Raw genomic sequence first — 12,545 nt, 5'->3', positions numbered from 1 at the left:
TAGGTTTGGACTTCGCTAGTGACAAATTGGATTAGGAGTATTTTTACTCAGTGTCTTCTCAAATACTAATGAAAAATCAAGACAATTTAATAGAGTCTTATAAATTCAGTATCTCTTGATAGATTGCTGAAAGAGTAGTACGAAAGAAAAATCCTGAACTCTGAACGATCAGATTCATGATGGATGCAGGGACACACAGTATTTTTAAAAGTCCTTGGTACAAGTTCTTCCTGTGACTTGAGCAGTGTCTGTATTCAGATATTTAAAAAAAAGGATCTTTAAAGCACTGTAGTACACTGTCATATAACCAGGAATATTTCCTGTATGGTCACCTTTAAATGGCCTTTGGTGTCGTATTTCGACATAAAGGACATCCAGGATACAGACGCCTTTGAATGCAACATTGGTTATATTACAAGTGTGACTGATAAGGAGCGCCAAATTAACAAAAACTCAGATAAAAAGATCAGTTCAATTATTACCCGTAATAATCAATTGACGTGCGCATCAAATCAATCATTGTTCTCATCAATTGATTAGGTGTTCACATCAATTATTGCGCCCATATATTAAATAATGCGCGCTGCCCATCAATTCAATGTATGAGAGCAATAATGGGTTTGCTGCGCGCATTTATTTAACTGATGACTGCAATACTTCAGCGCGGCATGTGATTTTGAGCTCCGTATAATTGATTTAATAATCTCTTTAATTCAATTGAAAATATCTTATTTACAACGATTTTTGTACAAGAAATTAATGAGCACATCAACTCTTATATAGAGAGAAACACTTCAATTAATATAATGAATTCAAGACAGATCTAATTAGATAGTTGTTGTATCTAGAAGAAGTATTGCATGTATCAATTGAATAAATATCAATTCAATTGAAGAGAGCAATAATTAAATTATTACACACAGTAATTGAATTGAAGCGCCAGTAATTGAATTAAAGCTTTTTTAAATTAAATTGTGGAGGGCATCAATTCAATTGTTGATATCAGTAATTCATTTGAAGAGAACAACAATTCAACTATAGCCTAATCAACTCATCAAAGTATTCAATGCTATAAAGAATTCAATCAATGCGCGCAATAATTCAGAATTGTAGATTTTAGTAATTATCTGAACATGTTTCATTGAATTGTTGCAAGCATCAAATGAATTGATGATATCTTCAAATAATTAAACTTATCTTGAATTTAGCTTCTTAGACTGAAAACCTTTTTCAAATCTTTTTAACATTAATTTCTGTTACAGAAGAGTATATTTTAGTTCAACTGACAAAACACTAGACAGCCTCTCTCTCTCTCTCTCTCTCTCTCTCTCTCTGATATTTATATAAATTCCCCAAAAAGTTGTTTTTTGAGAAGTGGTTGAAACACTTGAGTTCCCTTTTAATTCCTTAAATCAACCGCCAGACTAAATGTAGTGACTTTCATGTAATATATCAAGTTTATACACTCTGTTGTGAGTTTCCGGTGTGTGTTCACATGTGACATGGTGTCGTAGGTATCAGGTGAAAATTCAATTTTGTTAAAGACGGATTTTCTATATTTTAAGTATCAGAGCAATATAAACAATTTAATCAATGCGCGCTAGAAATTAGAATAGTAGATATTATTAATTATTTGAAGAGATCTTCAATTGAATTGTTGCGCGCATCAAATGAATTGATATTTTCAAATGCTTAAAGATGTCTTGAATTATTTGAGTTTACGTTGATTTGGTGATTCATAGACTGAACACCTTGTTTAGATCTGCTTAATATTAATTACCGGTATTATATAATGAGACTCCCCCCGGAAAATTGGCTATATATAGTAAGCCCCCCTCCCCCGGAGGAGTCTGGCAATATAGTTAGACCCCCCACACCCACACCCACCCCACACTTATCAATAGTGAGCCTCCCTCCTTCGTGATTGGTCTGGATTTCCATCGGAAGACTGGCTATGGTATTTAGTGAGTCACCCCCTTTGAGGGGTGGCTATATCCCCTAGCCCTAGTAGTGAAACTTCCCTACAATACACATACGTGGTTGGTTGCAATTTCATTAATATCTTTGATATATTGATTAAAGGGGTAAATTCTTTTGGCAGTCGTTCAACTACTGAATTGAATGCTCATTGCGCTTATGAAGGATCATTTTTTAATAAGATGCATTTTGCTATATAGCCAAATTTATTTAGGGGTAATACTGATAGTTAGCCAGGTTTCCGGTGGATGTGGTAGGGTTGCTTTATAGCCAGAATTTCGGGGGGGGGGGGGGGTAAATAGCTTGGGGGAAAAGCTATTCTTGTACTCTGTACAAGGACACAATGCATGAGCAGACGAATACATTTACTGTATATGTACATTTTCAATATCCACTCTTCGTCTTTTCATCAGACCTTATTTTTATTTGATATTATTGTGTAACACAGGACATATTATAAAATCCAACTTATACTGTGACATAGAAAATGTTAAAAACGGATATTGAACCAGTATTCGTGATTCGATGAAAGACCCTATATTGTCGAATGATAAATGAACCTTTTTCACAATTTATGTCGGGGAAAAAAATAGGAGTTTTTCCTTACTTTTATACCAAACACATAAAAAAAATAGTTTAATCTCAATTTAAAAGGACTTTCATACAATGATAGACGATTAATAAAATGGTAAATAGAAACGTTTTAAATTTTCAACCTAGGACGTAAATATCCATCTGGATCCTCCATTATCCTAAATTCTCTGAAAGTAATTACTAAATGGCTAGGCATAAAGCAGATTTTCCGGAGGATGAACCTACTGAAGGGGGTATACGCTACAACACCAGGTGTCTCATCCCATGCCCCACCAGGGCTTAACCATGGACGCACTGAAGGCATAACGCCGGACTATTTAGACCCATTGCCTCTGAGGATTGGTACACGTCCTCCAACCCTTGCATCCACTCCTTGGTAGAACATCAAATACCTTTAATTAATATAACTTATGATCAAATATATAGGTTACAATGTGACACTCCAAACCAAGGCTCTTCTTCGGATATGAAGGTCATTGAAATATGAAAATATTCATTGCTAAACACAACCTCGTGCACTGGCCGAGAAGCCATATCGTCTGATATATAAAAAAAAAAATAGTTCTTTTAAAGGTACCAACTTTCCGGATAATATTTTGTGATAAACTGAAGTAAAACAATGCATAAAAGACTGGGATTTTATTTCAATAAACACATGTAAATTATAGCGAACAGGACTATTCCGTATACCAAAGTAAAGACCCCCCCCCCCTTTACTTTAGTATCCGGAATAGTCCTGTTTGCTGTAAAGGGGGATACTGTAAAATAAAAATTGTTGGGTTTTGTTTTGTTTTTTTGAAAATGGTTGAAATGCTTGAGTTTCCTGTGCTCTCAATCAATCGCCAGACTAAATGTAGTGACTTTCGGGTAATATATCACGTTTAAACACTCTGTAGTGAGTTTCCCGTGTGTGTTCACATGAGTCATGTGACACCGTGTCGTAGGTATCCGGTGTAAATTCAATATTTTTAGAGACGGCTTTTCTATATTTCAAGTATCAGAACAATATACAGATGTCCCACATTACGTAAAAATGAATTTATATTCTGGTTAGCATAACTAGAACATAGTGTAGTGAGTTTCAGGTCTAAAGTATTGTGTAGTGAGTTTCGGCATTATGCACGTATGTGTGTGTGTGTGTGTGTGTGTGCTATGTGTATGTGTTATGTATATGTGTATGTATATATGTACATGTATATATGTATGTTAATATGGATGTATATATATATATATGTATAATTGTATGTATATATGTATGTATAAAGATGTATATATGTATATGCATATAGAGAGGTATGTATGCATGTGTGTAGGTGTGTATGTATGTATGTATGTATGTATGTGTGTATGCATATATGTATGAATGGATTATAAGTGCGTATGTTTGTATATATGTATGTAGATATGTAGATGTATGTATGTATGTTCATCCCTTCATGTAGCACTTGATAAATTGACTGTGTTTCTTCTGGTCTTTGTGCGTAAGTCATAATGCTGGTTTGCATTCATTTTATGCATTAAATTGATATTGTTGTTTCTATGAAAATATTTCATCGCCCTGAAGAATAGACAGTTTATATATACAGATATAAGGATGGGTGGGTGTTGGTCGTTATCGTAAGATGTTTCAGGGAGAGATTGTTTTTAGTTTTACAAACCTAGCTGTATTGGCAATTCGTTGTAAATATTACTGCACAATGAACTGTATTGAAATCAGACTAAAATATTGGTATTGCGTTTTGATTTGGTCTGTGGTATTTGACTCGTTGTCTTTACATATACTTTCCTCTCGCTAGCCTCAAGTCAAGAATGGTCTTTAATACACTTAAAAACAAAACGTTTATAGCATTTGAAAGTCAGAAGTTAGATGAGACTTGGGCATATTATTGTTACCGTGGTCCGTCAGTCTGTTACTTTCTTCATCCTCAAACTCCTCTCTTACTTTAAACAATCACCAATTAATCGTTTGGAATAGGAAAAAGTGGTGTCCTGTAGATTTGCAATGTTTTAGAATGGTCAATTTTATCCTGGGGCAAAGTGGAGTTGAAATAATGCTTTAAAAATGGGCCAAACATTTACATGTGATGAAAGAAGCAACCCATCTTGTTCTATCAAATACTTAAATATCAATAGTATACCATCATTTGAACTTCACCATCTTCTACAAATTTTTATATGGTTATTGACGCCCTTAGATATATACAAAACAAAAATATATTACAGAGTATTGAAAAGTATTAGATATAAGTATAACTTTACTTCTGTTTCGGGCAAGTACAACATTTGTAATTGGGGTGAAATAAAACTTTGTGAAGAAAAAGCATAGGTAGCTGAGAATGTTAAATGGATATTTATGAAAAAAGTGAAGAAGAAAATGTGACGACAACAGTGACCAATATCACAACTCTTACAAGGATTGTAAAATTAGAAGTTGTGTAAACACGGACACCTTGATATATCAGCTATGCAATCAGGTGTCTAGGGAGCGAAAACATCACCTGTTGACAAATCACACCCGCCCTGAGCCCAGTATATCTTGATCAGGTAAACGGAATAATCCGTAGTCCAAACCAGTGTATAAAAACGTTCTAACAATAAATATGAAACACGTCATACACTGTTCAATTTCCTGAATATATATATAAGCACTGAAAAGGCCACGACAGTGTTGATTATTTAAAACTCATTTTTTCGACGCAACCCGCGTCTTTATCAAGAGACATATATTACATAAACAAATAACTACATATAGACGCGGGTTGCGTCGAAAATAATGTAAATGAACAGACCTGTATAGTTCTACCTCTGATGCTGTTAGGTATCCACAGTTTTTAGTTATCTCTGAAAACTGACTTCATCTCATTTGATTAGTACATACACATCACATTACCATACCATACACATATACATATACACAAACATGCATATATATATATATATATATATATATATATATATATAAACACCATATGTAGGTGATAATAGAATATTGCTACATAAATATAAGAAGTTGATGAACCCTCAATGCTATGACCATAAGCACTAAGCATAGGTCTGAACGTTAGGTACTTTACCTACAACTGGTGACATCTCATAATGAGTGAAAAATACTCGACGGGACGTGAAAAAAAACAAAGAAACAAATAAACAAAAATAAAAACCCAGATAGTTATAAGTTATTTTCTTTTTCCTATAAACAAACATTTATTGATACACTGACTTGTTTTATATTCAAATTTTGTAAGTTCGTATTAATGTACCGTAAATTATTTTAGTTTTATGATTTTTATCCTTTCCCCCTGTAATGCCTCATAAAACTGACCGCTATACGATGTCACTGACCAATCAAACAATTAATTATTCAGGAGGTATTCAATTCAATGTTTCCTTTTGTTTCAAGCATCGGAATTTCCATCAAGATAATTATCTAAATTTGTGTTTTCAACAGTTAATTACCGTAATTTGTTTGAGAATTAGTACTTATGCAAATTCATATGGATTAATTTGTAGCGATTTTAAGTGCATATGCCCACGTAATTTGCAATTAAATTTGTTAAACCTTAATCGAAATCTGGATTGTGTGATGTACACAAATAGAAGCACGCTGTGTCGACAGTCAAAGATGTAGGTCAAAGTGGCTGCGGGGTGCTTGAAAGTAGTGATTATCGGACACTCATTTATGTGTCGTTTACGATATTTTAGTTTGGTTTTTTATTTCAACACCGTGTCATGACAATTTACGCTTATACACATCACAGCTCTCTGTTTTATTTCGAGGGAGATGATGACTGACGATCATACCGCTACTGAGCTAACAAATTCGCCAACTTGAAGAACTTTGCAGCTGAACAATATATTTGTTTTCTTCACATTGAAAGTAATGATTTCGGTGATTTAACCATGTCAGGTAAAGACATTGGAAATGCAATGGTTTTTTTTTACTCATTGAACAAGTGAAAGTGTGATAGTCGGACCAGTGTTTTTGCGCTCTCTGTGTGTCAACGATGTCCGTTACAACGACATAGCCATGGAACTTGATTTATTGCAAGAATGTTTTGTACTAACTGACTATAAACTAAAGTTTTCACATCATCGTAGTTTTGGAATATCAAACATTGCCTCATTTAGCTCCTGGAGGTGTGCAGTTACGAAATCACTGAGCGAACGCCCGCCCCAGAAACGCGCTCAGAGCATCAATAATGCAATATTGTTTTGGGCCCATACCTTCATCATAAGATAAGTAATGTGATATCAACGTGTTACATATTTCAGTTAATCTCCAGTATTATTGTATGTACTAATTTTGACATACACTTGTTACACAAATTAATGTTTTCAATACCACCCCGGTTTAAATTCATAGTTTCATTATAATTTCAAATGAGTATCATATGCCTCGTTGACATTGTGTTTAGGTATATGTATATCCAACATTAGTTTCGATTCTGTATATATGTTTACATAAACAAATATGTTTGGACAGCTGTTGCCACACTTTAAGTAGTAGTGTATGTCATATTAATTCTGACATATGTCCTTTGAGTCACATGTTTCACGTTCCATTGAGTTCCAATTCTTGCATATTAACGTCATTTTTTAAAACTATGACGAATGCAAGCACTTCTCAGAAATATTTCGTCATGTCAATTGTGGCGGATGAAATTATATATCTAAAATTCCTAACGCTCTATCAATTACGGTGAATGCAAATATGTCTTAGCAATTTTATGTCTTGTCAATTAAGGCGAAGGCTATTTTTCTCAACATATTTCAACGCAATTTCAAATATAGCGGATGCATTAATTTTCATTTTTTACGTCACATTAAGTATGGCGGAAGCTAATTTTCTCAGCATTTTTACGTCATGTCAAATACGGCGGATGCTACTATATTCTCAGCATTTTTACTTATTTCCCTCAACATATTTTAACACCATGTCAATTATCTTGGGTGCATTAAGTTTCAACATGTTTACATCACATCAAGTAAGGTGGATGCTATTTCCCACCGATTTAACGTCATGTCATTTAGGTGTATGCTACTGTCTTTCAGCATGTTAACGTCATCTCAATGATGTAAGTTGTGGTGGATGCTACTAATTTCTCAGCATTTCATGTCATGCCAGTTGTGGCGGATGTTACCAATTTCTTAGAAATCTTATATCATGCAACTTTTGGTGGATACTATTATTTTCTTAGCATTTTTACGGCATGATAATTATAGTGACTGGTATTATTCTCTCAGCATTTATATCAACTCTGGGGATGCTACTTTACTCGGCATTCTTATGTCTTGTCAATAGGCCTTTTCACGATAAATCTCGCACATGCGCACAAACGCTTCCGGGCGGCAAACTACTTTGTTTACATTGGTGACTTGATAACAAATATGTCAAAGTGGGATACTTTATACAAGTTAAAAGTAAATTCGTTGCGAAAGCTTGCTACAGAGTATGGTATTGATGTCAGTAAGAAGAAAAAAGAAGATCTCATACAGGAATTGCTAATATGCCAGACGTCAGTATCTGTTTTAACACCGATCGTACAGCAAGATGCGACTGTAGGATCGTTAACACTACCCTTTCATGACAGTGTACCACCTTTCAACGCAGTAGTTTATGACTCTCCAGACCACTGTTACATTCCGAAAATAACATTCGGTGATATTTACAGTTTTTTAATCGAAAGACCTTCACCATATGGGGTACAGGAAAAATTTCAAGGGCCTAGACAGAGCTGTTAAGCATTTCGAAGCTGGTGACGTCCAATATATTAAGGTGTCACAGGTATGGGATAAAATAATATTATTGTATAAATTTGTATTTCTAGAAAAAAAGGTTTCACATTATAAACTCAGATTAACATCTTTGAACATGTATTTTACATGTTTTAAAATGCATGTACATGTTTCTAATGAAAGAGATATGTAGTCATGGTATTAAAGACAGTTTTAGAATGAAGATGACATGTAAATATTTTTGGTGTAGTATTGAAGTATTTTTAGTTTTATTTTTTAGTGATGGTCATTTGTACTTGTGTTCAAATGCATATAAATTATCAAAATTGTCAAATTGTGTTATCATAAAACTGTAGGAGTTGTAAACTGGGGTCTTTCAAATACTCTTTATTCGATTTTTAGATAAATTCCTCAATACTGTACATCAGAGCTAAATATCAGGCTTCAATGAAAAAACATCACTACCAGGTGTACATTTGCATCTCTCGAAATGGACAGTCAGGGACAATTATACATCATGGATATTGTCAATGTCCTGTGGGGTAAGCATTTTCAAAGTTACTATATACATGTTTTTACTTGTTCGATTTATTATTAAATATTGGTACAAATGTATATCATCTCAAATCTAGGGCATGTGTATTTTCAAATTAGGCTAGGGCAGAGCTGTAGTCATATTGGAAGCTTACTTATTGCATTGAACCATGCCAAACCCCAAAAAAGCTGCACATGTATGCCTTGCAAATGGGTGGTACCCACAGCAAGGTCTAACAAACCCAACGGTAAGTAGATTAGTAAGTAACTAAATTTGATATATAGTCTGACTATTTACAGATAACCAAATAAACATATGAACTTTGTAACACTTTAACCGACTAGTAATAGAAAACCCATATAATCAAGTCCACTAGAAACCTTGAGCCGAAGGAAGTCTAAAGAGGATAAGACAGACAGCGACACCAATAACACAGAGAATACTTCATTTGACCCTCGCCATACCACTCACAGAGACTTTGACTGAAATGCTACACTCCTTCAAGTTGAGAAATTTGAAGGAAATATTTCCAAGTACAGGTAAACATGAATGGTAATTGGCATTTATCTTAAAAACTTTCATTCTAAACATTTGTTTCTATTAATAAATATCAGCTAGTGTCTCAGTTGGGAAGGAAAATGTAAAGAAAACAAACTGTCAATTACTTGAAAGACACAGTACAGAGTTTGAAATTGTTTCCAGGTTCTATGATTATAATTTTGCTAACAAAATGATATTTCAGGTATGAGTCATTTGTGGAACATCCCAGACGGTGTTCCCAGAGCTGAGAGGGAGATAGAGGTGGAAACATATGGAGATCCATTAGAAACGGCATCCAAAGCACTGATCTTGTCAAAGGAGAATTGTAAGAAAAAGATGTAGAAATAACAATGAAATTTATATATATATATCTACCATGGATATAAGATTCATTTATAAACATATCATTACAGTGCCAATCTCAATTTCAATTGATGAAAATCTGAGCACCTATGTAGAGGAAAGGACAAGAGGTCAACGATCATGTTCCCTTTGGAGTGAACTCCACAAAGGGAGAATCACGAGTTCTCTCTTTGGTGCCATTTTAAATGCTGTACCTAACCCCAGGAACCGTGTGGACCAAATTATTAATGGGTTCAGTTTGCAAAGGTTTAGAAATTAAAATATTTACTATTATAAACATGAATTTACTATAATAATTCAGTATTTCAACTAACTTCTATTTTTACATATCAATTATAGTACATATTATTCTTTATATCAAAGATATCAACCACTTCCTCGTCCAGTCCAGACGGATGTAGACCATGAGAAAGAAGCAGTGAAAGACTACTTGACTCTGTAGAATGCAGTATCTGATGTGACAGTGGAGGCATCTGAGCTTACCATTTACCCATCTCATGCATTTTAGGTGCAAGCAGTGATGGATGGGTAAATGATAAGTCCATGCCCATGGGAAATCAGAGAGGGATGTTAGAGATTAAGGTATTCCATGTATAATGAAAGGATAATGAACAATTTTGAAGGATTTAGATCAACATAAATGTTTATTGTTAAATAATGATGAAAGTGAAGCAAATGAAATTCACATGACAGGTAAATGATTAGATGCTGACCTTTTTGCACTTAAGACTTTTTGGAAGAGTTGGCTACCCTTTGTAAAAATAAGAAAAATCAATTTTTTTAAAAATGTGTGTGGTCAATGATTAATTTTATTTCATATTTTCATTAAGAGAAAGTGTATGTAACTTTCTACCAAGAGATTTTGATGAAAATATAATTTCTTTTTAAAATATTGTAATAGAACATGCTTTTCCCATATACTTCAATGTTAAATTCTAGGTGAAATAAATCAAGCAGTAAACAAAATTTTGAAAATTCCTATGGTGGATTACTTTTATTTGATGAACCCTTCAAAATGATACCATGATTACAAAAATTCCACTATCCATTTATTAGATATGAAATATGGGCATTATACATTGAATATCTTAAGTGGCCATACTCAATCTCTAATGAAGTAATTGTGGAAAAAGAGGTAATTTTTCATGGTATTAATGTCTTTCATTCTGTCAGTTTGTTAAAGTTATTATCATATTTTTTTTTTACATTTCATTATTATTTATAGGTCCATGATCTAGCTGGGAAAGTACATGTACATGCACTTTTGTTTGGAGGATACGCCAGAAGGACCAAGACTGAATAATGGGGTGTCCGTGGGGTGATTTTGTTGTCTGGACGGCAGCCAAAGACAGCAACTGTTTTATAGAGAGAATTTACTTCGACTCTGAATTCTGTACACACATGATGCCAAAACTTGTTGAATTTTTTGTTCATCATATTTTGCCTTTTTATTCTGAAAATGAATTAGCTCACCTGAAATGAAGGCTAAAGCAAGCTTTTCTAAATGAAAGGAGTCCGGTGTCTGTCTGTCTGTCTTGTGTATTCTGTTAATTTTTCACATTTTTAACTTAAAAATCTTCTTCTGAAAAACCACTGTGCGAGAAAAGATATAACCTTTATGAAAGCTTCATTACAGAGTGTAGAATTAAGTTTGCTCAAATCATAACCCCCGGCTTAATGCAGTATCTCAACAGCCTTATATATACCATATGACTACACAGGAAATACATGTATTTTTAATAATCTTATTCTCAAGAACTGTAAATTCATGATCAGTGAAAGCAATATGGAAGCATCTTTAGTTAATGTAGATTCAAGTTTCTTCATATAATGACCCCTGGGGGTTGTTTTAAACCACTTATATATTCAAACTTTTCAATATAAACGTACCAATTTCTGCTTTTCTCTATAGAAAGTGCTCAGATGAGCAACTGGCCTATGGGCCTGTTTTTATTTAAATTTCAGAGTCTTTGAATTTCTTTATACAGATTCACAAAAATCCAGAAAAATGTTCGCCCTAAAAAAGAAACCAAAACTACTGTCGACAGGGTGTATTTTGATTTAATGGTGCAAAAATAATGCAAATTTTATAAGAAATATAACATGCATGTTACACACTTTGTATTTAAAGTTTCAAGTACACCAGCACATTAATTTTTGTCAAAAATAATACTTCTGAACCTCTAAATGATAAAAAGGAAAGAAAATCAATATGGATTTAGGTTATATTCATTTCTTTAATGCTTTGGCACAATGGTTAAAACACTTTGCTCATTTTCAAGATTTTTCGTTACATGAATTCTAATTGATTTAAAAAATGCATTAATTATTTTTAGATATTTAAACACATGTTCATAAACCGCATAAGCACTTAACTTGGTGTACAAAACATATATCATATACTAAATAAATGCATATTCATAAGATCAACATATTTCACACAAACATACATTCAAAGACAAAAAATTGGCTTTTCTTACAGCTTGCTGTACAAGTCAGGATTTACAAGCATAAAACAATTTCCCTTCTTGAGAAAATTATACCAAGATACTGAAAGTCCTCTGTAACAATATTGTGCAAAAAATGAGTCCTTTTTCCCTCTTCCTTTTTTTTTTTAAATATGATAACAATTTTACCAGTATTACTTGCAGATCACTTAAAGATTAAAGAGTTGTTCCCCTTTAGATACCTCTCATAAGATGTATAAAAATACTAATCGTACTTTCTGTTATATTATTAATGATATTAATGTTGATAGTACATGTATATAAAGGTCTGACAACACATTCCTTGAATATCT

General features: G+C 33.4%; 1 pseudogene; it reads left to right on the top strand.

Moving 5' to 3' along the window:
- Positions 1 to 8,797: 8,797 nt before the first annotated feature.
- On the top strand, positions 8,798 to 11,242 carry LOC125676374 (uncharacterized; annotated as a pseudogene).
- Positions 11,243 to 12,545: the final 1,303 nt, after the last annotated feature.

This window comes from Ostrea edulis, chromosome 3 (assembly GCF_947568905.1).
Source record: "Ostrea edulis chromosome 3, xbOstEdul1.1, whole genome shotgun sequence".
Lineage (NCBI taxonomy): Eukaryota > Metazoa > Mollusca > Bivalvia > Ostreida > Ostreidae > Ostrea > Ostrea edulis.
This window is presented reverse-complemented; position numbering and strand designations above follow the sequence as displayed.